Raw genomic sequence first — 27,335 nt, 5'->3', positions numbered from 1 at the left:
ACTAAGGACTTAACCCTAGGCAAGCACTCTACCACTGAGGTAAATCCCCAACCCCCAGGCTACTCTTGAACTCACAGAGATCCTCTTGGCTCTGCCTCCTGAGTGCTGGGATTAAAGGCGGGCGCCGCCACCACCCCGCCACACAACATTTTGCTAGCTGATACTTAGTAAAGAACAGGATCAATAGATACAGGAGTAAACACAGGAGCAGCCACTACCTATAGACCTGAGGCAGAATGTTCAAGAATAAATTTGGTGCTAATTATTCACATTAGTATTCTATGTATATAATAAATGTGTACCTAAGCATGCAAGTGTACATGAGGATGCAGAGGCCAGAAGTTGGATGTGTTCCTCTATCAGTACCCATTCTATTTTTGTGAAACAGGTTTTGGTTGTTTACTTACTTGTTTATTTTTATTCTGTTCTCTGTGTGTGAGATGGCACAAGTGTGGAGGTCAGAGGACAACTTACAAGACTTGGTTTGATCTTTCTACCATGTGGCTCCTTACAAGAAAGACTATAAGACTTGGCAGCAAGTACCTGTGGCCACTGAGCTATTCTACTAGCCCTGAGACAGACCCTAAATCACTGAGCATAGAGCTGGTCACTTCAGCTAGACTATCTGGCCAGGAAGCCCCCAAGATCTATCAGCCTGTTTCTACTCTCCCAGCACTGGGGTTACAGTACATACTACTGTACCTGTTTGTGTTTGTTATTTTATGTAAGTGCTTGAGATCTGAACCCAGGTCCTCATGCTTACACAGCAAGCACTTTACCCACTGAACCATCTCCTTAGTCACTCAGGAACAAATCTATAAAAGTTTCTGCCAGGCAGTGGTGATGCACACCTTTAATCCCAGCACTCAGGAGGCAGACACAGGTGGATCTCTGAGGTCTCAAGGCCAGCCTGGGCTACAGAGTGAATTCCAGGACCACCAAAGTGGTTACACAGAGAAACCCTGTTTGCAAGGGGGTTGGGGGTCCAGCCCTACTAAGATTCAGACATCACTAGAGACAGACAGCTATCACGCCAGAATGGGGATCTGCTCAAATACCACAAGAGAGCTAGTAGGAAACCATCTTTTGGGATGCAGACAATGAAACTTGTCCAGCTACCCTTGAACCTGCCTCATTTTCCCTGTCCTTGGAATACAAGCCTATGTCACCAGACCTGACAAAATTTATCAGAAAAAATTTTTACATGCTTTTAACACCAGGCAGAAGGATCACTTTTGAGCCCAGGAGTTTGAGGCCAGAATGCTGGTTAAAATCCAGTGCCTGTAGAAAGTGCTGCTGGACTCTTCTGAGAAGCCAGATAACTCGTCCAAAGAATTGCCATAAAGTTGCCACAGTGATTCTAATGAAATCCAGAAAAGGCACAGAGGAACTGGGATCAGAGGTTCCTTCCATTTCTAAGTCCTACAAACACACTACTGACAAAAAGAGACACATCAGTCGAGTACATTTCAAATGTCACATGTAGGACAAAGGGTAAGTGTGGAGCCAAGAGGCAATGAACTGCTATTTGGCACACCTTCCTGCTGACATTTTTCCATGCTGTCTGCAGACATAACACCTCTTGGCTTCAGCCACTCTTTTTGCTTATTCAGTGAAAAGAGCCAGGTCTCATAAATACTGACATTCCTTGACTTACATCTCAATAAACTTCCATGGAATAAGCAGACAATATCCCACTCTAACTATTGCCCAGTCTACTTCCCTCGTACAGGGTACTCTATAAACTATTCTTTTTGTTTTGATTTGGTTTTGAGACAGAGTTTCTCTGTGTAGCCCTGACTGTCCTGGAACTCACTTTGTAGACAAGGCCTGCCTCTGCCTCCCAAGGGCTGGAATTAAAGGTATGTGCTATGACCACCCAGCTCTATAAGCTATTCTTTTTTTTTTTTTTCCCCTATAAGCTATTCTTAAAGAACAAGCAAATATTGGGCATAGTGATGCACATTTTAATCCCAGCACTCAGCAGGCAGAGGCAAAGCCGATCTCTGAGTTCTAGGACAGTCTGATCTAAGAAGCAAGTTCCAGGACATCCAGGGTTACACAGAGAACCCTGTATCAAAAAACAAAAACAAAAAAAACACCAAAATAAATAAAAGTATGACTTCTGACTTTTGCAGCACGGTAAAAACAAAGCCCCTCTATAATTATGTTACCAGTAAGAAATTAATTAAGACTTGTCAGTAGAGGGAGCTAGAGAGATATAATAGGAAGGAAAAGCTTCCCTTTCAGGGTCTGCAAAACACAGGCTAATGGAAAACACATTTGTGTTGTCTCCACAGATGAGCTTAGACTGCATTTTCTCTGAGCTAGGTGTGTGAAGGACACAGCTTCTGTAGTATTTGACAATGTGTGCTTTCTCTAGCTCTGGACTTGGTAAGTAGCAGCACAGCTAGAATTTTTGAACACGAATCTGTATCCCAATCTGTACCCTGCCTTCTCCTAAGCTCCACCCATGCCTACACCCACCAAGATCCCTCAGCACTGACAGACTAGCTAACCTTCATTCCACATAGTGCCCGGGCCCACATCATATATAAAAGTAAGTCCTTGCCCAAGGAGTCTGCTGAACCAGAAGCTGTACCCTGGCCAGTTCTGGGCATCTTCACCCACCCACCACTCTGAGCTTTCTTACACCCCACTCCAGTGCTGACTGAGGACTAGATCTGGCCCAGGAACCCTGACCAACCTACTGGCTATAATTCCATCTTCACCACAGGTCTGATCTTCAGCCTTGGGGAGAAGGCTCCTTTCAAATATATCCCTTGGTATGTGTTTTAAAGACTTGTCTTTAGCCAGTTGGTGGTGCATGCCTTAATTCCAGCACTCAGGAAGCAGAGGCAAGCTGATCTCTGAGTTCCAGGATGGCCAGGGTACATACACAAAGAAACCCTGTCTCCAAAAAGTCTTTAGCACAAACTGGCCTCAAACTCCCAAGTGTTGAGATTAAAAATAGGAAACACCACATCTGGCTCCTGGCTCTTAGCCCAAAGTAGCCTGGAGCATTCTATTTCCTGTTTCTAGCTACTCTATTACAGTATAATAATTATTTAACGTAGTAAGAGTTGAGTAAGGTGGCACATGCTTACAATCACAGCTATCTGCCTGCAATCCCAGCAACTTGGGAGGCAGAAAGATAGCAAATTCAATATAGCAACATAGGCAACAACAGTAAGACCCTAAACAAAACACACACATAACATACAAAACCCTGACAATACCTAGATGTATATAACATATAATGTACCTTTTCTCTTTTGACTGCTTTAACTGTCCACACTGTGCACTATTTGTTCCTAAATATCATGATCTACAGACTTCCTGTATGGCTCCAATGGCACACACTAAAGGGTCTGTTTTACTGTCAAAGTGAAATGAATGGCTTTTAATGAGGAAAGCACCTTATTTTATCACATGTCCATCCCAGAAGCCAACTGTGTCATGAACTGACATGGTAGTGTGTGTGTGTGTGTGTGTGTGTGTGTGTGTGTGTGTGTGTGTAATCCCTAGAGTTGTACAAAATAAAAAAGGAAAGCATCAGAAAAGGAAATTGTAGGGTCTCAGAGATGGCTCAGTAGGTAAGCACACTTGCTGCTCTTCCAGAGGACATGAGTTCAGTTCCCAGCACCCACATTAGGTGGCTTACAAATGTTTGTAACTCAAGATCTGGGGTCTTGATACACCTGGTCTCTATGGCACATAACCACATGCAGACACACAGTAAAGTCATTGAAAAAAAAAAAGAAGCTGATAGTAGTGGTCCACACATCTGATCCTAGCATTTGGAATGCAGAGGCAGGCAGATGGCAGATCTCTGAGTTCGAGGCCAGCCTGGTCTACAGAGCAATTCCAGGACAGCCAAGGATTCGTATGAATGAATGAATGAATGAATGAATGAATGGGAAAGAGAGAGAGAGAGAGAGAGAGAGAGAAAGAAAGAGAAAGAAAGAAAGAAAGAAAGAAAGCTGTGGAATGATCCTTTTGTAGACTGGAAAGATTTATTACTCGAATTGGTTTAATAAAACGCTGATTGGCCAGTAGCCAGGAAGGAAGTATAGGCAGGGTGACCAAACTAAGGATGATGGAAAGGAGAACGGCAGAGTTAGGAGTCTCCAGCCAGGTGCAGAGGGAGGAGATGAATGTATCATGCTAATAAAAGTACTGTCATGTGGCAAAGCGCAAATAAGTAATATGGGTTAACTTAAATATAAGAGTTAGTTAGTAAAAAGCCTGACTTAACAGATAACTATTTGCAATTAATAGAAGCATCTCTGGTTATTTGAGAATTGGTGGGTGGGAGAGAAATGTCCATTTACATATGATGTTCCAATGTGTGGTCAAAATGTCCACATAAAACCTGACCAAGCTTAAAAAAGGATTCTAAACACACAAAATTGGAGTCAAATGCAGCTTCTTGGTAACAGTCTTTTCTCCAGTAGGCTCTGTTTGCTGGCAGCAAGCAGAGGTGAGGATCCTTTAAGAGATGACTTCCTGACTCAGCATTAGTGGCAAAAATGGGTAGCTCTTTTAAGAGGTACTACTACCACTTATAGGGTGTTTATGAGCAGCCAGCGGCACACTATTGTGTGGCAGCATGAACCTAGAAACTCCCCAGAGTTAGGGTGATAAATGTGACTCCAGCAAGTACCTCCGCCATGAAGTTAGGCTCTCAGGAAGTCAAAAATGGGGCAGAGCCAGCCACCAAAGCCCTGCTTTGGTCCTGGCCAAGCCACTTAGTAGTTTAAAGACTCATGTGGTCAAAAAAAGATTAAGGATACACAACAGAAACAGATTCAGACAAAAGAAACCGCTAAACAAGTTACAGTGTTCTTAAAAATAGACATAGACTTGGGAGAGAAAAGAAAAAGGAAATAGTCGTAAAAAAAAGAAAAATAGTTTTAAAATAAGAAGTCCTTAAAGAGGGAATAATGTAATATAAAATAAAAAGCCACAAAAAGGGAATATACACAGAGTCCGGATACCATATATTATGTTGTCTTTTGAGTTTTTTGACTGCAGAGGAAAGAACAAGAGCTGCTAAGAGATACTTGATTATAAATGCTGCTAGATTAAACCAACCTATATATTTTGAAAATGTCTTGACTTCAAAATTTAAGTAAGAAAAAAAGTTACTTTGGAGAAGAGGTTATGCTTTTGTTTCCACAGGAAATTCATTCTGAGTTAAAGAAAATCGGGTTTGATCGCAGAAGATCCCCTGAAATCCTGACTTCAGACATAAAAAAAATAAACCTGGAAGAACTGCAAGACATGTGATGCATATTTGACCTGCTCAAACTCATAACAAGAAATCATCTTTGACTAATGTGTATGTTGCATAATCTAACTTATATTAATACAGATTATGTATGCTATCTTTAAAAATTTATGTATTTTCAGGCTGGAGAGATGGCTCAGAGGTTAAGAACACTGAACGTTTTTCCAGAGGTCCTGAGTTCAATTCCCAGCAACTACATGGTGGCTCACAGCCATCTGTAATGAGATCTGGTGCCCTCTTCTGGCCTGCAGGCATACATGTAGACAGAATACTGTATACACACATAAATAAATAAATCTTTTTTTAAAAATTTATGTATTTTCACAGGAAGTGGAACAGACACCAATGAAAATGGATGGCCCGGGTGATCCAGCATCTCAAAATGCCTCTGTTACAGGCTCCTCAGATTCCTGCATCCAGAATAGTTTCAAGGCTGCTGGCTCACAGAATAATCCAGTCAGTACTTGACCATAATCCTGGATTTTCTCAGGGTCCCTCAAAGATTACCAGCACCCAGCAATCAACAGAAAGTAGTCTAGAGAATTATGCCCACATCCCAAATTTAAGTGGGGTTGGTTATAAGTTGTTATTGGTAATGGTCAAAAAACAAGCTAAACAAAAGGAGGTTAGATTCAGGGATCTTGTTCTGAAAAGAAAAGGGGGGGAAATAGAAATGAAAGGGTAAAATATTGAATCTATTTTAATAAAAAACAACAACTATTAATCTTACATATTTTACATTGGTATGAATTTTGGTTTATTGATACAAATTTAAAGTTAATTTTGTAATACTATATGTTTATTTCTATTCTCAAGATATTATATTTATGCAGCTCATTTAAAAATATATATAATAAAGAAATACAAATTAATAGTCATCTATAATAGCAAACTTATAGTCATGTTAGGTTTTCAAGGTCATACAGAGATATATTTCAGATAGGCAATTTTCAAACACTTCAAAGACCTACAGAATATGGCGTTTAAAATGTTCTAAGAACTTAAGACTTTTCTCAACAGTGAGACGTGTCTGCTTCTAGCAGTACCAATTATTTCAAAGAGGATGATGGGCATCAAAGAAACTCCATAGTTTTGTTTTCTTTATGGCAAAAGCTAGCCATATGGGCAAAAAAACTATCTTTGCCTCAATTGCTGACAGTTACTGTCCAAACTGGACCAGCAGGACACAAGAAAGGCAACTGCTGAACTTTGACAAGATAATGCAGGACAGTAATTCAAAATTCCCTGCTTCATGAGAGAGATACTATGATGAAGGAGATATCATGGGGATATAGAGAAACCCGTTGCTAGGAAAGTTGCCAGGAATCCCCAAGGATGACCCCAGCTTGGACTACTAGAAATAGTGGAGAGGGTGCCTGAACTGAACTAGCTTGCCCCAGTGATCAAATCGGTGAATACCCTAACTGTCATCACAGAGCTTTTCTCCAATGACTGATGAAGGCAGATGCAGAGATCCACAGCCAAACACCAGGCAGGAGCTCTAGGACTCCAGTCAGAGGGAGAGAGGAAGGATTCTATGAGCAAGTGCATCAGGATCATGATGGGGAAACCTGCAGAGACGACCAAACCAAACTAATGGATCAATGGCTGTGGAGTCTGCATGGAACTAGACTAGGTCCTCTGCATGGCGAGACAATTGTGTAGCTTGATCTGCTTGGGGGTGTGCGTCTGGCAGTAGAATCAGAATCCATCCCTGGTACATGAGGGGGCTTACTGTGGGATAATGTTTTTGTACACTGGTTTAATAAAACACTGACTAGCTAAGTAGCCAGACAGGATGTATAAGTGGGATAAGCAGACAAGGAAAATTCTGGGAAAAGAAAGGCTAAGTGAGGAGACACCAGCCCACTGTCCAGGGAGCAGCATGTAATAAATGGCTCACAGATAAAACCATAGAACATGGGCAACATATAGATTAACAAAAATGGGCTAAGTTTAAATGTAAGAGCTAGTCAGTGGCAGGCCTGGGCTAATGGCCAAGCAGTTTAAATTAATATAAGCCTCTGTGTGTTTACTTGGGTCTGAGCAGCTTTGGACCGTGGGGCCGTGGGAGCCAGGCAGGACCAGGAAAATCTTCAACTAGTAATGGCGCCCAACGTGGGGCAACAGTTTCTACCTAAAACCTAAAAAAGCTTAAAAAAGAAAAGATAAAAAGATTATAAAATAAAGCTAAAAACAGCTTCCTAGCTGTGTCTCTTAGGCAAGCTGTGAGCTACAGTATGACAGTTTCAGAGAGGCTTGTTTGAGAGCAGCATAGCTGCAGATTCCCGCCACAGTACACAGTGGCATCTCCAAGCCACACAGAACACTGTGTGACAGATTTAACTTTTACTAGAACAAAAAAAAAAAAAAAAAAAAAAAGTTTCTGGGATACATAATGCTGAATGAAGGCATGGACCCATTGCCTCCCAGAATCAACAGAGAACATGGCTCCCTGATCTAATGGTAAATTACCTCCACCATGTTGAAAAGCTAAAATGGACAGAGTCAGCAACCAAGGCTTCTGCTTCAGTACTAGCCACTACAGTTTCAAACAAGTTACACAATAAGACAGATTCAAATAAAACAAGACTTTAAATAATTTAGTGTATATAAAAATGTACATAGACTTAAAAGAGAAAAAATATATTAAAAAAATAAAGTCTTTAAAAAAACAGTAAAAGTAATATAAAAATAATCCATGTAAAAATGGAAATTACATACAGAATCTAGACTGTGTTGTCTTTGATATGTTTTCTACAGAAAGACATTTGATTATAAAGCCTGTTAAACTAAGCATATATATATATATATAAAGATATCTTGACTTCAAATTTAGATCTAAGGACATATTGCTTTAAAAAGGAAGCTCTGCTTTTGTTTCCACAGAAAACAAGAAACTATAGATTTGTTCCAGATTAAGATATAACAGGTTTAACCAGTCAAGACCCCCTAAAAGGTCTCTGATGACACCATGACCCAGATGATCCAACATCCAAAATGATTTCAAGGCAACTGGCTCAAACAATACAGCCTCACAGACTATTTCAGTCAAGACTTGGCCATAATTCTTAATTTTCTCAGGATCCCCATTAGATTGCCAGCGCATTCATCCAACAAAAAAGTGTAAAAACCTATGCCCAAATTCCCAAAATATTTTTTTAAATGTTTATTTTTATTTAAAGAGGGATAATTATAAATATAATCTCTTTCTAAAGAAGAAAAGGGGGTAATATAGATATGATAGACTAAAAGGGTAGATTAATGATCCTACTTTTAAAGAGCAACAACTTGTTTAAAAATGTTTTACATTGCTATGAATTTCAGTTTATTGATATAAATTTAGAGTTGAATTTATTATACTATGTATATATATTTCTACTCTTGTTTAAGGTATTATGTTTATGTAACTAATTTAAATTGTAATAGATAATTAAGAAATACAGATTAATAGATAATCATCTATGATAATCAAACTTATAGTCATGTTAAGTTTTCTAGGTATACACAGATATATTTCAATTAGGTAATCTTCAAAGATGTCAAAGACCTACAGAATATGGCATTTAAAATGTTTTAAAAACTTAAGGTTTTTCTGGACAGTTAGACATGTCTGCTCCTGGCAGCACCAATTTATTTCAAAGAGGAAGATGGACATCAAAGACACTCCATAAGGAATTTATCTTCTTCTTGGCAAAAATAGCCATTTGGGCAAGAAACTGTTCTTGCCTGGACTGCCTGACAAAATGTATCAACTGGACATGCAGAACCCAAAGAAAGGTAACCACTGAACTTTGCAAGGCAAGACAGTCCTTCAGGTTCCTGCTTCACAAAAGAATCTGCCAGACATTCTACAGGACACAGAAAAAAAGTGATTGAGAGACTAGGCCTATGGGCTAAAGATGGATGCCCCAATACCGCAGAGGAACTTTGGGTGACTGTTCAAGCAGACAGCTGTCTCTGTCATTCTAGATTTTTGGAAGTTGCTTACAATGCTCTCCCTGTTTACTTAGATAATATTGTATCCTTCTGAGGTCTTTGATGTAGTTAAACACTAGACAGTTATAATTTTCCCTGGTTATGATAAAAGATAAATTAGATATGAAACAGACTCACAAATATAGGATAGATGATAAAATATTTTCTTTAACTTTGCCAAATATAAATAGACTAGATATTGTAACTATAATTCTTGCTTAATAACAGTTTCATATGTAATTTTACTGTTTAAGTTAAATTTTTCTTTTTCTTTTTTTTTTTTGTTTTTGTTTTTTTTTTTTTTTGAGACAGGGTTTCTCTGTGTAGCTTTGTGCCTTTCCTGGGACTCACTTGGTAGCCCAGGCTGGCCTCAAACTCAGAGATCCACCTGGCTCTGCCTCTTGAGTGCTGGGATTAAAGGCATGCGCCACCACCACCCGGCTAAATTTTTCCTTTTTAATTAAACAGAAAAGAGGAAATAGTGTGGTATAATGCTTTTGTACTTTGGTTTAATAAAACACTGATTGGCCAGTAGCCAGACAGGATGTATAAGTGGGATAAGCAGACAAGGAAAATTCTGGGAAGAGGAATGCTGAGTGAGGAGACGCCAGCCCGCTGTCCAGGGAGCAGCATGTAATGGTACACAGGTAAAGCCACAGAACATGTGGCAACATATAGATTAACAAAAATGGGCTGTTTAAATGTAAGAGCTAGTCAGTGGCAGACCTGGGCTAATGGCCAAGCAGTTTAAATTAATATAAGCCTCTGTGTGTTTACTTGGGTCTGAGCAGCTTTGGACCGTGGGGCCGTGGGAGCCAGGCAGGACCAGGAAAATCTTCAACTACAGGGGCTTTTGGAGACCACTACTTATGATGGGACACCTTGTGCAGCCTTGAGGCAGGGGGAAGGGCTTGTACTTGCCTCTACTGGATGTGCCTCTCCATAGGAGGCCTTTTCTTCTTGTGGGGAGAGTGGGGGTGGGTTGGGGGGAAGCTGGGAGGGTAGGAAGAGGGGGAAAATCTTTGATTGGTGTGTAAAATGAATGAAAACATTTTCTTCATAAAAAAAAAAAAAAAATCCCCTGCTTCACAGGAAAGTTTGTCAGATATACTAGGCCTATAGGCCAGATTTGGATGCCCGAACGTTACAAAGAAACTTTGGGTGACTGTCCAGGCAGCCTGATGTCCCTGTCATTAGGTAACACTTCATCCTTCTAGGATCTCTGATGGAGTAGAAGACTAGATAGCTATAGTTACAGTTTTCCTTGTTAACAAATTCAGAAAAGAAATTCACAAAAGAGGTGTAAAGTGTATAAAGTTCAGAGACATAAAAAGGTAGTTTTAGGTTGGTAATGCAAGTCAGGATAGAAAGTAAAAATAGATACAAAACTTTGGTCTCAAAAAAGATAAGATAGAAATAGAGTATGTTCTCTAATTTTGCCAAATACAAATAGACTGGATATTGTAACTATAATTCTTAATTGATAACTGTTTTTTGTTGTGTAAATAGTACTGTTAAAAATAAAACCTTCATTTTTTTTAAAGTAGACAAAAAGGGGGAAATGCTGTGGAATAATCCTCTTGTACACTGTTAAGATTTGTCACTTGAATTAGTTTAATAAAACACTGATTGGCCTAAAGCCAGGCAGGTGATCAAACTAAGATGATAGGAAGAAGGATGGAGCCAAGAATCACCAGCCAGACATGGAGCAGGAGATGAATGTGCCATGCTAATAAAGGTACTGTCACGTGGCAGAGCATAAATAAGGAATATGGGTTAACTTAAAATGTAAAGCTAGTTATTAATAAGCTTCAGCTATCAGACGAACATTTATAATTCATATTCAGCCTCTAAGTAGGTTATCTGTGACCTGGCAATAAGGACAGGAAGCTTCAGTTCACAATGAATGAATGAATAAGTGAATGAGTTGGTAAACAGGTGAGTGAATAAATAAATACATAAATAAATACATAAATATAAGAAGTTTCAGTTCACTAAATAAATAACGGGCAGTGGTGGCGCACGCCTTTAACCCCATCACTCGGGAGGCAGAGGCAGGAGGATCCCTGTGAGTTCAAGGTCAGCCTGGCCTACCAAGCCATATCCAGGAAAGGCGCAAAGCTACACAGAGAAACCCTGTCTCGAAAAAAACAAAAAACAAAAAAATTTTAAAAAAATAAATAAATAAGCAAGTAAGTAAGTAAAATTGTGTGATGGCCTGCTGAAGACCCACAGCACCGGATGGGAAACCTCTGGTCTAGAATAGTCCCACTAGATACAGCCAGTATTCTTTAAAAAACAAAAAACAAAAAAGATTTATTTATTATGAATACAGTTTTCTACCTGCATGCATGCCCACAGGCCAGAAGAGGGCACCAGATCTCTTTACAGATGGTTGTGAGCCACCATGTGGTTGCTGGGACTTGAACTCAGGACCTGTGGCAGAGCAGCCAGTGCTCTCAATCACTGAGCCATCTCTCCAGCCCTACAGCCAATATTCTATATAAATGAACAATACATGATACTTGTTCTCCTATGGTCAGATAGACAAACTTGAAAAAGAAGTGTTTAAAATTTAAACTTTAAATGAAAGTATCATCTCTCACTGTTTAATGAACATTCCAGAAGAAAATCTCCTTCCCGAGCCTACAATTTGGGGTTCTGACAGTTTAGAAGTCTTTATAGCCAATAAGCGAATAGCAACATCAAGCAGCTGATAATGGGCCTAACCATGTGGATTCATGCCTCTGAACCAACAGCTAAAAAGCAAAGTTGGCAGAGCCAGGCGGATCTCTGTGAGTTCAAGGCCAGCCTGGGCTACCAAGTGAGTTCCAGGAAAGGCGCAAAGCTACACAGAGAAACCCTGTCTCGAAAAACCAAAAAAAAAAAAAAAAGCAAAGTTGTAGTGTAGACCAGAATAGCTGAAATTACAGACTACATCATTAAGAACTACATGTCTAGGAATAGAACTCTAAAGTGTACCCACAAAGTAACCCAACAAGAAAAATTACCAACTATGGCAATAGTGTAGTGGGAAAAGAACACAAAACAGGTAGAATCCTAAAAATTTTGGATTCTGATTGAAAATGTCTTTTCTAAACTAAGCTCCTTCCTATAATGTTGATGTGTCTCTTCCCAGATTAGTAACACTGGTGCTGATAAATGTTCCAACAGTCTGAATCATCTGAATTTGTTATAAAACAGAATGAAGAAGAAAATAACAAAACATTACCCCAGAACCATATGTCCCTCACCCAACAAAATTTCGTCACCATGAGTTCTGTATTTGTACCTACACATTTCTAAATATAATGTCTACAAAACCAAGGATTTATTGGAATAAATAAACAACCACAGACTAGCAGAATGCTTCTCATATGTCAGTGTAAGTCACCACTGAGGGGAAACTAACAGTTTGAATGTTAGTAGTCAAGGAGGAAACTGCACAACAGCTCCATGAGAGTCTGGAACTCAGAAGCTAGAAAACCCCCTAAATTTCAATTCTAACTCCATCTCCCAACAGGTCATGTGAAACCTTGAAAAGCCTCTTGTCCCTTGGAGAAGACATTCTTTTAAGAAACGGGAATTTCATAAGCTCTGGAAACACTGTTTTAAAATCAATACTGAAAATTATGGTTGCTCAGAGAACAAACCCTTGGAATAAAAGAGTACAACATTGGTTGACACTCACTACCCACTCTTCACCCTCCAGCTAGTGCTTAGCCCTTCTTGGCCTGTTTCTTCATTCACTTATGAATGTAGTTTTAAAAATCTACTCAGACTTGCCAGAGAACCAAACAAGATGCTGAGATACTGTAGGTTAAATGCAGAGTCTGAAGTCTAGACACTAGAACACAGTAATCACTAGTTAATGGCCACTACTTCTCATCCTTTTCAGTTCTCAAGTGTGATTTTGGGATGTTTACACCATTATGTAACACACGCCTTCTTCAACCCTCATTATTGATATTATTACATTTTCCATCTGTCACGGGGAAAAAAAGGTTGCTACTTATTACCATTAAAATGACAAAATGGGGGGCTGGTGAGATGGCTCAGCTGTTAACAACATTAGCCACTCTTGTAGAGGACCTGGGTTCTGTTCCCAGCATTCACATGATGGTTTACAACCACCTGTACCTACAAGTTCTTAGGGATATTTCAGGCCTTCTTCTAGCCTCTGTGTGCAATGCACACGTGGTACACAGACATACATGTAGGAAAAATACACGTGTGTGTGTGTGTGTGTGTGTGTGTGTGTGTGTGTGTGTGTGTAGGTTTTTTGAGACAGGGTTTCTCTGCATAACAGTCCTGGCTGTCCTGGAATTCACTTTATAGACCACACTGGCCTCTCAAGGGCTGGGATTAAAGACATGTACCACCACTGCCTGGCCAATAAATCATTTTTTTTTAACTGACAAAATGTAGGGCTAGATAAAACAACTCCGTTGATAAAGTTCAGATCCCTAGCACTCACACAACAAGTAAGTCCAAGAACACATACCAAGTAAGATCAGCATGATGAAGACAAAAAATGAAGTGAATGAAACTGTTTGTTTTGGGGCTGGAGAAATGGCTCAGAGGTTAAGGACAGTGGCTGCCCTTCCAGAGGACCTGGGTTCAATTCCTAGTGCCCAAATGGCAGCTCACAACTGCTGTAACTCCCAAGATCTGAGACCCTCACACAGACACGTGGGCAAAACACCAATGCACATAAAATATATTTGTTTTTAAAAAACCTGTTTTGTTTCAGGTTGTACCTTACCATGAAACCAAGCCTGGGGTCTCAAACTTGCAGCAAAAACTATCCTGCCTCAGTCTCCTGCATACTGACTGGGCTTATAGGTACGCATCACGACAACTACTTAGAATTAATGTTTTTAATGTTTTTCCTCTGCTGTGGACCCAACTCAGGGTTCCCATTAGCAAGACTACATGCCCAATCCTTAAAAACACTGTAAACATTTACTGTACACACCATGTGTTGTTTTAATAGAAAGTAAACACCGTGTGGTATTTCAGCAGATGACATACACTGTGATGTTCAGTAAGTAGTAGATGGTATACACTGTGATGTTTCAGTAAATGGTATATCAAGTATATATTGTTTACTTTATCTCAAGTCCTATTAGGAGGACTGGAGATGTAGTTCTTGCTTAGAATACAAAAGGCCCTTTGACCCCAAGATTCTTTAAAAAAAAAAAAAAAAATCCAAGGGAAAGAAGACAAAAGGTGGAAGGGAAGAAAGAAGTAAAAAAACGAATAACCCGGGGGGTGGTGGCACACGGCCTTTAACCCCAGAACTCAGGAGGCAGAGGCAGGCAGATCTCTGTGAATTCAAAGCCAGCCTGCTCTACACAGTGAGTTCCAGGACAGCCAGGGCTAAACAGAGAAACTCTGTCTTGGAAAAAAAAAAAGCACTGGGGAAGTCCTGTCTCTAGAGTGTGGCATAGTGCTACAAGTTTGTAATTTCAGCACTTGTCAGGTAGTCAGAGAACCAGGGTTCAAGGCCAGAGTCAACTACATAGAGCAGTGGTTCTCACTTTCCTAATGCTGCAAGGCTTTAATATAGTTCCTCATGTTATGGTGACCCCCCCAACCATAAAATTTTGTTGCTATTTCATAACTATAATTTTCCTGTTACAAATAGCAATGTAAATATCTGATATTCAGGATAGTCTTAAGTGACCCAGATGAAAAGCTATGTTCACAGGGGGTCACAACCCACAGGTTGAGAACCACTGACATAGTTTGAAACCAGTCTGAAAACTAAAATACAAAAATGATACTTTTCTGACTTTCCTGAAATATACAGTATATATTACTGCTCTCTGTGGCTATCTTTTTGTGAAACAGAACCGCAAAACGTACTCCTGCTATCTAACTTGGATTGGTAACAGCTTTCAACCTCCTCTCCTCTCTCCTCTCCCCAGCCTCTACTTTCAATGTCTAAGTGATTAACTGCATTGAGTTTCACATGAAACTGGGATCGTGGCCTAGTGGTGGTAGTAGTGGTAAGCCGTGGCAGCAGCAGCAGCAGCAGCAGCAGCACACGCCAATAATCCCAGCACTCAAAAGGCAGAAGCAGGTGGATTTCTGAGTTTGAAGTCAGCCTGGTCTAAAAAGCAAATTCCAGGATGGCCAGGGCTACCCAGAAAAACCCTGTCTTGAAAAACAAAAATCAAATAACCAAACACCAGGATTGTGTGGAGCTTGCCTTTCTCTACCTAGACCTTTAGTAAATAACAGATTTTATCTTGGGGCAGGAGTGTTGAACAGAAGAACCCAGCGTCATGTTTCACATTTCCTTTATGCATTTGCTGACTGACATTTAGGTAGACTCTATATTCTGGCAATGTCACACTGTAGCAAAGTATCTCTTCAAAACACTATTTTCTGACTGTGGTGGCTTATACCAATAATCTTAGCACTTCGAAGGCTGAAACAGGAGGATTACAGTGAGTAATATGAACAACTTGGACTATGTAGTAAGATTTAAAAAGCAAAAGGTGACACCCTGCCCCCACACCCATTTGCCCGAGACCCCAGCCACTTCCTGAGACTCAGAGACCAGCACCCAGCTCCCGTCCGCTCCGGGACTCCCATCTGGACCAGAGGTGAGTGCCTGGGTTATAGTCAGAGAGGCAACTGCGTCTGGGTCCCACCGCTGGACACAGGCCACCCCGAGAGGACATGACCAACTTGGTCCCAGTTTCCTGCCAATCGGCGGGCCCGGCGGGAAGGCTCCCCTTTTCCAAGATTGCAGGCAGACACTGCAGTCTCCACACCCTGCCCCCACACCCATCTACTGGAGACCCCAGCCACTTCCTGAGAATCAGACACCAGCCCCAAGCTTCATCCTGCCTGGAACTCCCATCTGGACCAGAGGAACTCCCATCTGGACAAAAGGAGCTTCCATCTGGACAAAATAAGGAGACCCCAGGGTCTTCCTGAGACTCAGAGTCCAGCCCCCCAGCTCCCATCTGGCCCAGAGCTTCCATCTGGCCCAGAGAGAGGCTCCCTAAATCTGTCAGCTCTCTCTGGACCAAGTACACTGATAAGACCAAGAACGAACACAAGAGGAGATGGGCAGACACCAAGGCAGAAGTACAAACAACAAAATAAAGAGCAATGCAGCATCACCAGAACCTAGCCCTTCTCCAACAGCTAGACCTGAACATCACGGAATGGAAGAAGAAGAAAACAACCTTATAAGTAACATCATGAAGAGGCTAGAGCCTTATATAGAAGAAATCAAAAATAAAGTAGAGGAACAGACAAACAAAAAATGGGAAGAACACTATAAATAAAAAAAAAAACGAGAGGAAAGGACAATTAAAGCAGAAGAAAACAATAAATCCTTGAATGAAAATCATGAAAAAGCAAGGGAGACAATCCAAGACCTGAAGAGGGAAATAGAAAAAATGAAGAGGACACTAGCAGAAGGAATGTTGGAAATAGAAAATCTGAGTAAACAAACAGGAACTTCAGAGGCAAGTATAACCAACAGAATGCAAGAGATGGAAGAGAGGATCTCTGGTGTTGAAGATACGGTAGAAATAAATTCATCAGTCAAAGAAAACACTAAAACCAACAAAGTCATGACCCAAAATGTCCAAGAAATTTGGGACACCATGAAAAGACCAAACCTACGAATAATAGGGATAGAGGAAGGAGAAGAATACCAACTCAAAGGCACAGAAAATATATTTAACAAGATCATAGAAGAAAACTTTCCCAACTTAAAGAAGGAAATGCCTATGAAGATACAAGAAGCCTATAGAACACCAAACAGACTAGACCCCCCCAAAAAAGTCCCCTCGCCACATAATAATTAAACAACTAAATGTACAGAATAAAGAAAGAATATTAAAGGCAGCAAAGGAAAAAGGCCAAGTGACTTATAAAAGGCCAAACCCATCAGAATAACACCCAATTTCTCGATGGAGATTTTGAAGTCAGAAGGACCTGGACAGATATAATGCAGACACTAAGAGACCATGGATGCCAGCCTAGACTAATATACCCAGCAAAACTTTCAATCATCATAGATGGAGTGAACAAGACTTTCCAACACAAAACCAGATTTAAACAATACTTATCCACAAACCCAGCCCTACAGAAAGCACTAGAAGGAAAATTCCAACCTAAGGAAGGCAGATACACCCATGAAAACACAGGCAACAGATAACACCACAGCAGTAAACCCCAAAGAAGAAAAAGTACACACACACTACTACCAAAAAATAAAAATAACAACAGGAATGAACAATCACTGGTCATTAACATCCCTTAATAACAATGGACTTAATTCACCTATAAAAAGACACAGACTAACAGAATGGATACGAAAACAGGACCCATCTTACTGCTGCATACAAGAAACACACCTCAAATTCAAAGACAGACGCTTCCTAAGAACAAAAGGCTGGGAAAAGACTTTCCAATCAAATGGTCTTAAGAAGCAAGCTGGTGTAGCCATCCTAATATCCAGCAAAATAGACTTCAAACTAAAATCAATCAAAAGAGATGATGAAGGACATTACATACTCATCGAAGGAAAGATTCACCAAGATGATCTCACTTCTGAACATTTATGCCCCAAACACAAGGGCACCCACATATGTAAAAGAAACATTACTAAAGCTTAAAACACATATAAAACCCCACACATTAATAGTGGGAGACTTCAACACCCCACTTTCACTTCTGGACAGATCGGCCAAATTGAAACTTAACAGAGACATAATGGACTTAACTGATGTTATGGCTCAAATGGACTTAATCGATATCTACAGAACATTCCACCCAAACAAAAAAGAATATACCTTCTTCTCAGCACCCCATGGAACCTTCTCTAAAATCGACCACATACTTGGCCACAAAGCAAATCTCAACAGATACAAAACAATTGGAATAACCTCCTGTGTTCTATCGGACCACCATGGTTTAAAGTTAGATTTCAACAACAGATAAAAGTACAGAAACCCTACAATCTCATGGAAACTGAATAATGTTCAACTGAATCACCAATGGGTTAAGGAAGACATAAAGAAAGAAATTAAAGGCTTCCCAGAGATCAATGAAAATGAATACACCACATACCCAAACTCATGGGATACTATGAAAGCAGTGCTAAGAGGGAAATTCATAACACTGAATGCCCACATAAAGAAGCTGGAGAAATCTCACGCTAGTGACTTGACAGCACACCTGAAAGCCCTTGAACAGGAAGAAGCAAAGTCTCCCAGGAGGAACAGATGCCAGGAAATTATCAAATTGAGAGCTGAAATCAATAAAATAGAAATAAAGAGAACAATACAAAGGATTAATGAAACAAAGAGCTGGTTCTTTGAGAAGATCAACAAGATAGACAAGCCCTTATCCAAACTAACCAAAAGACAGAGGCAGAGCATCCAAATTAACAAAATCAGAAATGAAAAGGGGGACATAACAACAGACAATGAGGAAATCCAGAGAATCATCAGGTCATACTTCAAAAACCTCTACGCCACAATACTAGAAAATCTAAAAGAAATGGATAATTTTCTGGATAGGTACCACATACCTAAGTTAAATCAAGACCAGATAAACCATTTAAATAATAACCCCTAAGGAAATAGAATCAGTCATTAAAAGTCTCCCAACCAAAAAAAGCCCTGGACCTGATGGTTTCACTGCAGAATTCTACCAGATCTTCAAAGAAGACTTAATACCAATACTCTTTAAATGTTCCACACAATAGAAGCAGAAGGTATATTACCAAACTTCTTCTATGAGGCTACAATTACCCTGATTCCTAAACCAAACAAAGATGCAACAAAGAAAGAGAACTACAGACCGATCTCCCTCATGAACATTGATGCAAAAATACTCAATAAAATTCTGGCAAACAGACTCCAAGAACACATCAAAACAATTATCCACCATGATCAAGTAGGCTTCATCCCAGGGATGCAAGGGTGGTTCAACATACGAAAGTCCGTCAATGTAATACACAATATAAACAAACTCAAAGAAAAAAACCACATGATCATCTCACTAGATGCAGAAAAGGCATTTGACAAAATCCAACGCCCCTTCATGATAAAGGTCTTTTGGAGCGATCAGGAATACAGGGAACATACCTAAACATAATAAAGGCAATCTACAGCAAGCCAACAGCCAACATCAAATTAAACGGAGAGAAACTCAAAGCAATACCACTAAAATCAGGAATAAGGCAAGGCTGTCCCCTCTCCCCCTACTTATTCAATATAGTACTTGAAGTTCTAGCCAGAGCTATAAGACAACATAAAGAGATTAAGGGGATATAAATTAGAAAGGAAGAAGTCAAGCTCTCCCTATTTGCAGATGACATGTTAGTATACATGAGTGACCCCAAAAATTCAACCAAGGAACTGATACAGCTAATAAAAACCTTCAGCAACATTGCAGGATACAAGATCAACTCAAAAAATTCAGTAGCCCTCCTATATACAGTAGACAAACAGGCTGAGAAGGAAATCAGAGATACATCACCCTTTACAATAAGCAAAAATGATATAAAATACCTTGGGGTTATGCTAACTAAGCATGCAAAGGACCTATATGAAAAGAATTTTAAGTCCCTGAAAAAAGAAATTGAAGAAGATGTCAGAAAATGGAAAGATCTCCCATGCTCATGGATAGGCAGGATTAACATAGTAAAAATGGTGATCTTACCAAAAGCAATCTACAGATTCAACGCAATTCCCAACAAATTACCAACACAATTCTTCACAGATCTGGAAAGTATAATAGTCAACTTCATATGGAAAAACAAAAAACCCAGGATAGCCAAAAGAATCCTGTACAATAAAACAACCTCTGGAGGCATCACAATCCCCAACCTCAAGCTCTACTATAGAGCTACTGTAATAAAAACAGCTTGATACTGGCATAAAAACCGACATGTGGACCAATGGAATCGAATTGAAGACCCTGACATTAACCCGCACACCTATGAACTTGTAATTTTTGACAAAGAAGCCAAAAATGTACAATAGAAAAAAGAAAGCATCTTCAACAAATGGTGCTGGCATAACTGGATGTCAATGTGTAGAAGGCTGCAAATAGATCCATATCTGTCACCGTGCACAACACTTAAGTCCAAGTGGATCAAAGACCTCAACATAAATCCAGCTACTCTGAACCTGATAGTAGAGAAAGTAGGAAGTACTCTTGAACGCATTGGCACTGGAGATCACTTTCTAAATATAACACCAGTAGCACAGACACTGAGAGAAACAATCAATCAATGGGACCTGTTGAAACTGAGAAGCTTTTGTAGAGCAAAGGACATGGTCAACAAGACAAAGCGACAGCCTACAGAATGGGAAAAGGTCTTCACCAACCACACATCTAACAGAGGGCTGATATCCAGAATATATAAGAACTCAAGAAATTAGACATCAAAATGCCCAACAGTCCAATTAAGAAATGGGCTATAGAACTAAAGAGTTCAAATGGCTGAAAGACATTTAAGGAATTGCTCAACATCCCTAATTATCTGGGAAATGCAAATCAAAACGACTCTGAGATACCACCTTACACCTGTCAGAATGGCTAAGATCAAAAGCACAGAAGACAGCTTATGCTGGAGAGGATGTGGAGCAAGGGGAACTCTCCTCCACTGCTGGTGGGAATGCAAGCTTGTACAGCCACTTTGGAAATCAATATGGCGCTTCCTTAGAAAATTGGGAATCCATCTCCCCAAAGACCCAGCTGTAGCACACTTGGGCATATACCCAAGGAATACTTAAGCATACCACAAGGGCATTTGCTCACCTATGTTTGTATCAGCTTTGTTTGTAGTAGCCAGAACCTGGAAACAACCTAGATGCCCTTCAACTGAAGAATGGATAAAGAAAATATGGTACATATACACAAAGGAGTACTACTCAGCAGAGAAAAACAATGACATCATGAGGTTTGCAGGCAAATGGATGGATCTAGAAAAAAAATCATAGGAGCAAGGTAACCCAGACTCAGAAGGACAAACACTGTATGTACTCACTCATAGGAGGATACTAGATGAAAAACAAAGATGACTAGACTGCTACACAACTTCAGGGAGGCTACCTAGAAAACGGGACCCTAGGAAAGACCCAAGGATCACCCAATGACAGAGAAATGGATGAGATCTACATGAACAACCTGGTCGACAGTGGGAGTAATGCAGGGCAAGATTTGAAGGAAAGAAAGCTTAGGGGAGCAGGAGATCCCAGCTGGATCAAGAACAGAAAGGGAGAATGAGGAATAACAGACCATGATAAATGAAGACCACATGAGAACAGGAATAGGCAGAGTGCTCAAGAGGTCCCCAAAAATCCACAATGATACATCCTCTATAGACTGCTGGCAATGGTCGAGAGAAAGCCTGATCTGACCTAGTCTGGTGATCAGATGACTAAACACCCTAACAGTCGTCTTGGAACTCTCATCCAATAACTGATGGAAGTGGATGCAGAGATCCTCAGCCAGGCACCAGGTGGAGCTCCAGGTGTCCAACCGTCCAGAAAGAGGAGGGTCTGCAAGAGCGTGAATTGTTGAATCCAAGATTGCAAAAAGCACAGGGACAAATAGCCAAATGAATGGAAGCACATGAATTATGAACCAAAGGCTGTGAAGCCCCCAGCTGGATCAGGCCCTCTGGATAAGTGAGACAATTGGATAGCTTGATCTGCTTGGGAGGCACCCAGTCTGTGGGACCAGGATCCTTAGTGCATGAGATGGCTGTTTGGAACCTGGAGCTTATGCGGGGACACTTTGCTCAGTCTGGAAGGAGGTGACAGGACCTGCCTGTACTGAATCCACCAGGTTTAAATGAATCCCCAGGGGTGCCTTGATCCTGGAGGTCATGGGAATGGAGGGGAGGGGCTGGGGGGAAGGTGGGATTGGGTGCAAGAGGGAGGAGGACAGGGGAACCCATGGCTGATGTATAAATTTTAAAACACATAATAATAAAGAAAGAAAAAAAAAGGCAAAAGGTTTCTTTAACTTTGCTACTATAGACAACAGTGAGACTGTTGAATGGCATGGTGGTTCCATTAAGTTTTTATTTAACGCAAAACAAAATTTGCTGGGCATAGTGGTATATGCCTGTAACTCCAGCACTCAGGAGGCAGAGAGAGGAGAATTTCTTAACATACTTATATAGTGAGTTCTTGTAGCTGGAAGTTTTCCTGTGTCCCGTCTGGTCCGCAGGCTCTCAGACCCAAGTGAACACACAGAGGCTTATATTAATTAAAACTGCTCAGCCATTAGCTCAGGCTTCCTACTGACTAGCTCTTACACTTAAACTCAGCCCATTTCTGTTAATCTATATGTCGCCACGTGTTCTGTGGCTTTACCTGTGTGCCATTACATGCTGCTCCCTGGACAGCAGGCTGGTGTCTCTTGACTCCACCTTCCTCTTCCCAGAATTCTCCTTGTCTGCTCTTCCATCTTATACTTCCTGCCTGGCTACTGGCCAATCAACTTTTTATTTATCAACCAATCAGAGCAACACATTCACAGCATACAGAACATCCCACAGCAAGTTCTAGGCCAGCCAGGGCTACAAATAAGATCCCATCTCGGGGCTAGGGATTTAGCCCAGTGGTAGAGTGCTTGCCTAGCAAGCACAAGGCCCTGGGTTCAGTCTTCAGCTCTGAAAGACAAAATAATAAATAAGATCCCATCTCAAAACCCCAAACTCAACAACAAAAACTTATTAAAAAAAAAATTTAGGGATTTATTTTATTTCACATATGAAATATATGTATGAGTGTTTTGCATGAATGTATATGTGACCCATGTGTGTGGTGCCCATAGAGATCAGAAGGCATTAGAGTTATTGGAACTGGAACAATAGATGATTGTGAGCCACTAGGTGAAAACTGGGAATCAAAGCCCAGTCCTCTCCAAGAGCAACACATGCTCTTAACTACCGAGCTCTCTCTCTAGGCCCTACCAATAAAACCTTTTAATTAGATTATTAGCAAGCCTGAAATTGATGCAGAAAGCAAAATCAAACCTAGACCAAAACTACCAGAATTTTCAGGCTAGAATTAATGAGTGGCCATCTTACAGAAATATAAATGTCCCCAAGCATCAAGAAAGCTTTCATGGGTTGGGGATTTAGCTCAGTGGTAGAGCGCTTGCCTAGCAAGCCCAAGGCCCTGGGTTCAGTCCTCAGCTAAAAAAAAGAAGAAGAAGAAGAAAGCTTTCATTTGATAAACTGAATGAAGGTTAAATGTCTTAGCATCAAAACATCCCAGACATATGACACTGAAATGTGAGTTTAGGCTGAATATTGCTATCATGAGACTGCTTTGTAAGCCAACTGCCTTCTCCAATAACTGGACCCACTTCAACACCAGTTTGAGTGCTTTAAGCATGCTAACACCATCTTGGAGTCCCTGAACCTGAGATCCATCTACTGTGACATCAAGTTTTTAAGCTTACATCCTCCATGCATTTAGGCAATGCTACATCAATGGCTTATTACTTACTAGAGGCACTTATTACTAGAGGTAAGTTCAGAGCCATGAAACCATCAAGCTGGCTAATACAGACCAAAACTATGAGCTGGGACAATGTAATCCAAGAAGCTTGTTTTGGCTACAGATTTACATTTCTAAATAAAAGTGCCCTATGCCCAGACATGCAGTATGTGATGGTAGAGTACACTTGAGCTGGCTGACTTCCTTTCCTTCCTTCCTTCCTTTCTTTCTTTCTTTCTTTCTTTCTTTCTTTCTTCCTTCCTTCCTTCCTTCCTTCCTTCCTTCCTTCCTTCCTTCCCTTCCTCCTTTCCTTCCTTCCTCCTTTCCTCCTCCTCTTCTTCTCTCCCCACTTCTTTCCTTGACTCCTTCCTTCCTTCCTTCCTTCCTTCCTTCCTTCCTTCCTTTTTCAGTGCTGGGAATCAAACCCAGGCCTTCTCCATAAGAACTTCACTATTGAACCATGGCCCCAGGTTTCTTTCTTTTTTGAAACAGGATTGTGATATGTTATTTAGACAGGCTTTAAACTCACTCTGTAGTCCACACAGGTTTTGAACTTGATAATTTTCTTGCCTTAGTCCTTTGAGTAGTTGTGCTACAAGGCCTGACTTGGACTTCCTTCCAGAAACACTGGGATATATAGTCTAGACTACAGACTACAAATTTTTTGTTGTTGTTGTTTTGTTTTTACAGACAGGGTTTCTCTGTGTAGCTTTGGAGCCTGTCCTGGAACTCACTCTGTAACCCAGGCTGGCCTTGAACTCACAGATATCTGCCTGCCTCTGCCTCCCGAGTGCTGGGATTAAAGGTGTGCACCACCACTGCCTGGCCAGACTACAATTTTTCATTTCAGCATATTTAGAGGTGTATGTGAGATAAATAGAAATTTACCACAAACCAGCGTTCCCATGCTTCAGCACTGTGAATATTTGGAACTGAGCAATTCTTTGTTGTGGGAAGACAATCTATGAATATTAGCATATTTACCCACATCTCTGACCTCTGCTCACTAGGTACCAAGAGCAACACCATACTCCAAACTGTAAAAACCAAAATCAATGTTAGGTGTTCTTATGCATTCCCACGAGGACACAATGATCCCAATGAAGAAGCCTGGAATAAGACCCTGGTTTGGACTTATTTCCCCCATGTTACTAGAGGAAAATCAATCCTGGCAACATCTGATTTCTTTTAAAGCCATGTGTACATATGACGTAGATTACCTACTTGCCTGCAAGATTTTGTTTCTTCCTGAAACATTACCAGTGTCTAGCATAGTCCTTGTATAGTACATTTACCACTGGTACTGATTTCCAAGTTTCCTGGTTTTCTTCTTTCTGAGACTGCTACATGTGAACTTTGCATCCTATTTGCAGTAAAATTGGTCATATGATTTGTTTTGGCCAATGAAATGGGATTGGAGGTGAGGCCTATGGCTCCAGGTAAAAACTTGAAGAAGCTGTAACTCCAGCTTCAGGGGATGCCTCTGACCTCCTCAGGCATATGTATATATATACATACATATATAAATACACATACATATATATAAAACAAAAATATTTTTTTAAAGATTTATTTATTATGTATACAGAAGAGGGCACCAGATCTCATTACAGATGGTTGTGAGCCACCATGTGGTTGCAGGGAATTGAACTCAGGACCTCTGGAAGAGCAGTCAGTGCTCTTAACCCCTGAGCCATCTCTCCAGCCCCAACAAAAATATTTTTAATTAGAAACATATAATTAAGCCAGGTGTGGTAATATACCATATAAACCTAGGAGGATAAGAGTTCAAAGACAGGCCAGATGGTGGTAGAGCATGCCTTTAATCCCAGCACTTTGAAGGTAGAGACAAGAAGATCTCTATGAGTTCAAGGCTAAACAAGAATTCAAAGTCAGCCTCATGTACATAGGCAGCCTGAAGCAGCGTGGGCTTATGCTAAATGAGATTCTCTCAAACAACAATCAGTAATTACCTCTTAATCAGAAACTAATCCTCATCATGAAAGACATATAAACTAATGCTCTTCCATTACATTTTTGGACTACAACTGACTACCTGTCTCTTCATTGCATCCAGCTTGCCTAAAACTCTTTCTTTCTTTCTTTCTTCTTCTTCTTCTTTTTTTTTTTTTTTTTTTTTTTGGTTTTTTTGAGACAGTGTTTCTCTGTGTAGCTTTGCACCCTTCCTGGAACTCACTCTGTAGCCCAGGCTGGCCTCAAACTCACAGAGATCCGCCTGCCTCTGCCTTTGGAGTGCTGGGATTAAAGTTATATGCCACCACCACCCGGCGCCTGGAACATTTTCTAAGGGCAAAGTCATAGCATGCCTTAAATTCTGCTCATCATGGAAAGAACACACACACCTCACATGCTAGCCTTGCTGAATCTTTCAGTTCAGTATAACTTTTCAGTTCAGTATAATTGAAAAAAAAATCACAAATAAATTAATGAACTCTTAAATTCACACAGTAGAATATGTCTATCCTCCAAATATAATTCTTTAACTTTCAGTAACTTCTTTAAAAACTTCTAATTCTTATGGGGTGGTGGTAGCATAAGCCCCCCCCCCCTTTTTTTTTTTTTTTGGTTTTTCGAGACAGGGTTTCCCTGTGTAGCTTTGCGCCTTTCCTGGAACTCACTTGGTAGCTCAGGCTGGCCTCGAACTCACAGAGATCTGCCTGCCTCTGCCTCCTGAGTGCTGGGATTAAAGGCGTGCGCCACCACTGCCCAGCTTTTTACTCAGCACTTGGAAAGCGGAGAGTTCAAGGCCAGCCTGATCTACAGAGTGAGTTCAAGGACAACCAGGACTACATAGAGAAACCCCCATCTTGAAAAAGAAAAAAAAAACTAATTCTTTATCTCATTTAATTCATTCAATACTCAATGGCTTGTAACACAGTATATTTTCTCTCATATGCAGAATTATAGACTTACTTACACACACACACACACACACACACACACACACACAAATAACATGAAAAACAGATAAGGGGGCTATTTTGGAAAGAGAGAACCATAAAAAAGGGGAAAAAGGATAAGGAAAAGGACACAAACCAGGTATAATAATGATAGATGTATAAGAAGACAGTGTCATAATAAAATCCATTTTTTATGCTAACTGGAAATTAATTTAAAAGTCGTGAAAAAAATATGCCTTATTTTCTGCATTCATAAAGAACAATACATTAGGGTTAGAGAGATGGCTCAGAGGTTAAGAGCACTGGCTGCTCTTACAGAGGTCCCGAGTTCAATTCCCAGCACCCCACATGGTGGCTCACAACCATCTATAATGAGATCTTGTGCCCTCTTCTGGTGTGCAGTCATGATATAGGCAAAATACTGTATACATAATAAATAAATAAATCTTAAAAAAAAAAAAAAGAACAATACATTAATATGTAGGTAGAGCAAAGGTGCTCACTGGTGAAGAGGCTCAGAACAGACAGCATCAAGCCAGGCCATGAAGATGCTAATGATTCGAGAGTCAGAGAGTAGACAAGGGTGGGAATGGGCAGGTGTTTCTGGAAGTCAGCCTCTATGCCACTGTAAGGAAG

General features: G+C 40.4%; 1 protein-coding gene across 4 annotated transcripts in view; it reads right to left on the bottom strand.

Annotated features, from left to right (window-relative positions):
• The window catches only part of Fam193a (family with sequence similarity 193 member A), a 127,199-nt gene that overhangs the window by 78,646 nt on the left and 21,218 nt on the right, over window positions 1-27,335 (bottom strand). The gene's annotated exons all lie outside the window — the stretch shown is intronic.

Source organism: Onychomys torridus, chromosome 10 (genome assembly GCF_903995425.1).
Source record: "Onychomys torridus chromosome 10, mOncTor1.1, whole genome shotgun sequence".
Classification (NCBI taxonomy): domain Eukaryota; kingdom Metazoa; phylum Chordata; class Mammalia; order Rodentia; family Cricetidae; genus Onychomys; species Onychomys torridus.
The sequence above is the reverse complement of the archived record's forward strand: the minus strand, read 5'-3'. Positions and strand labels throughout refer to the sequence as shown.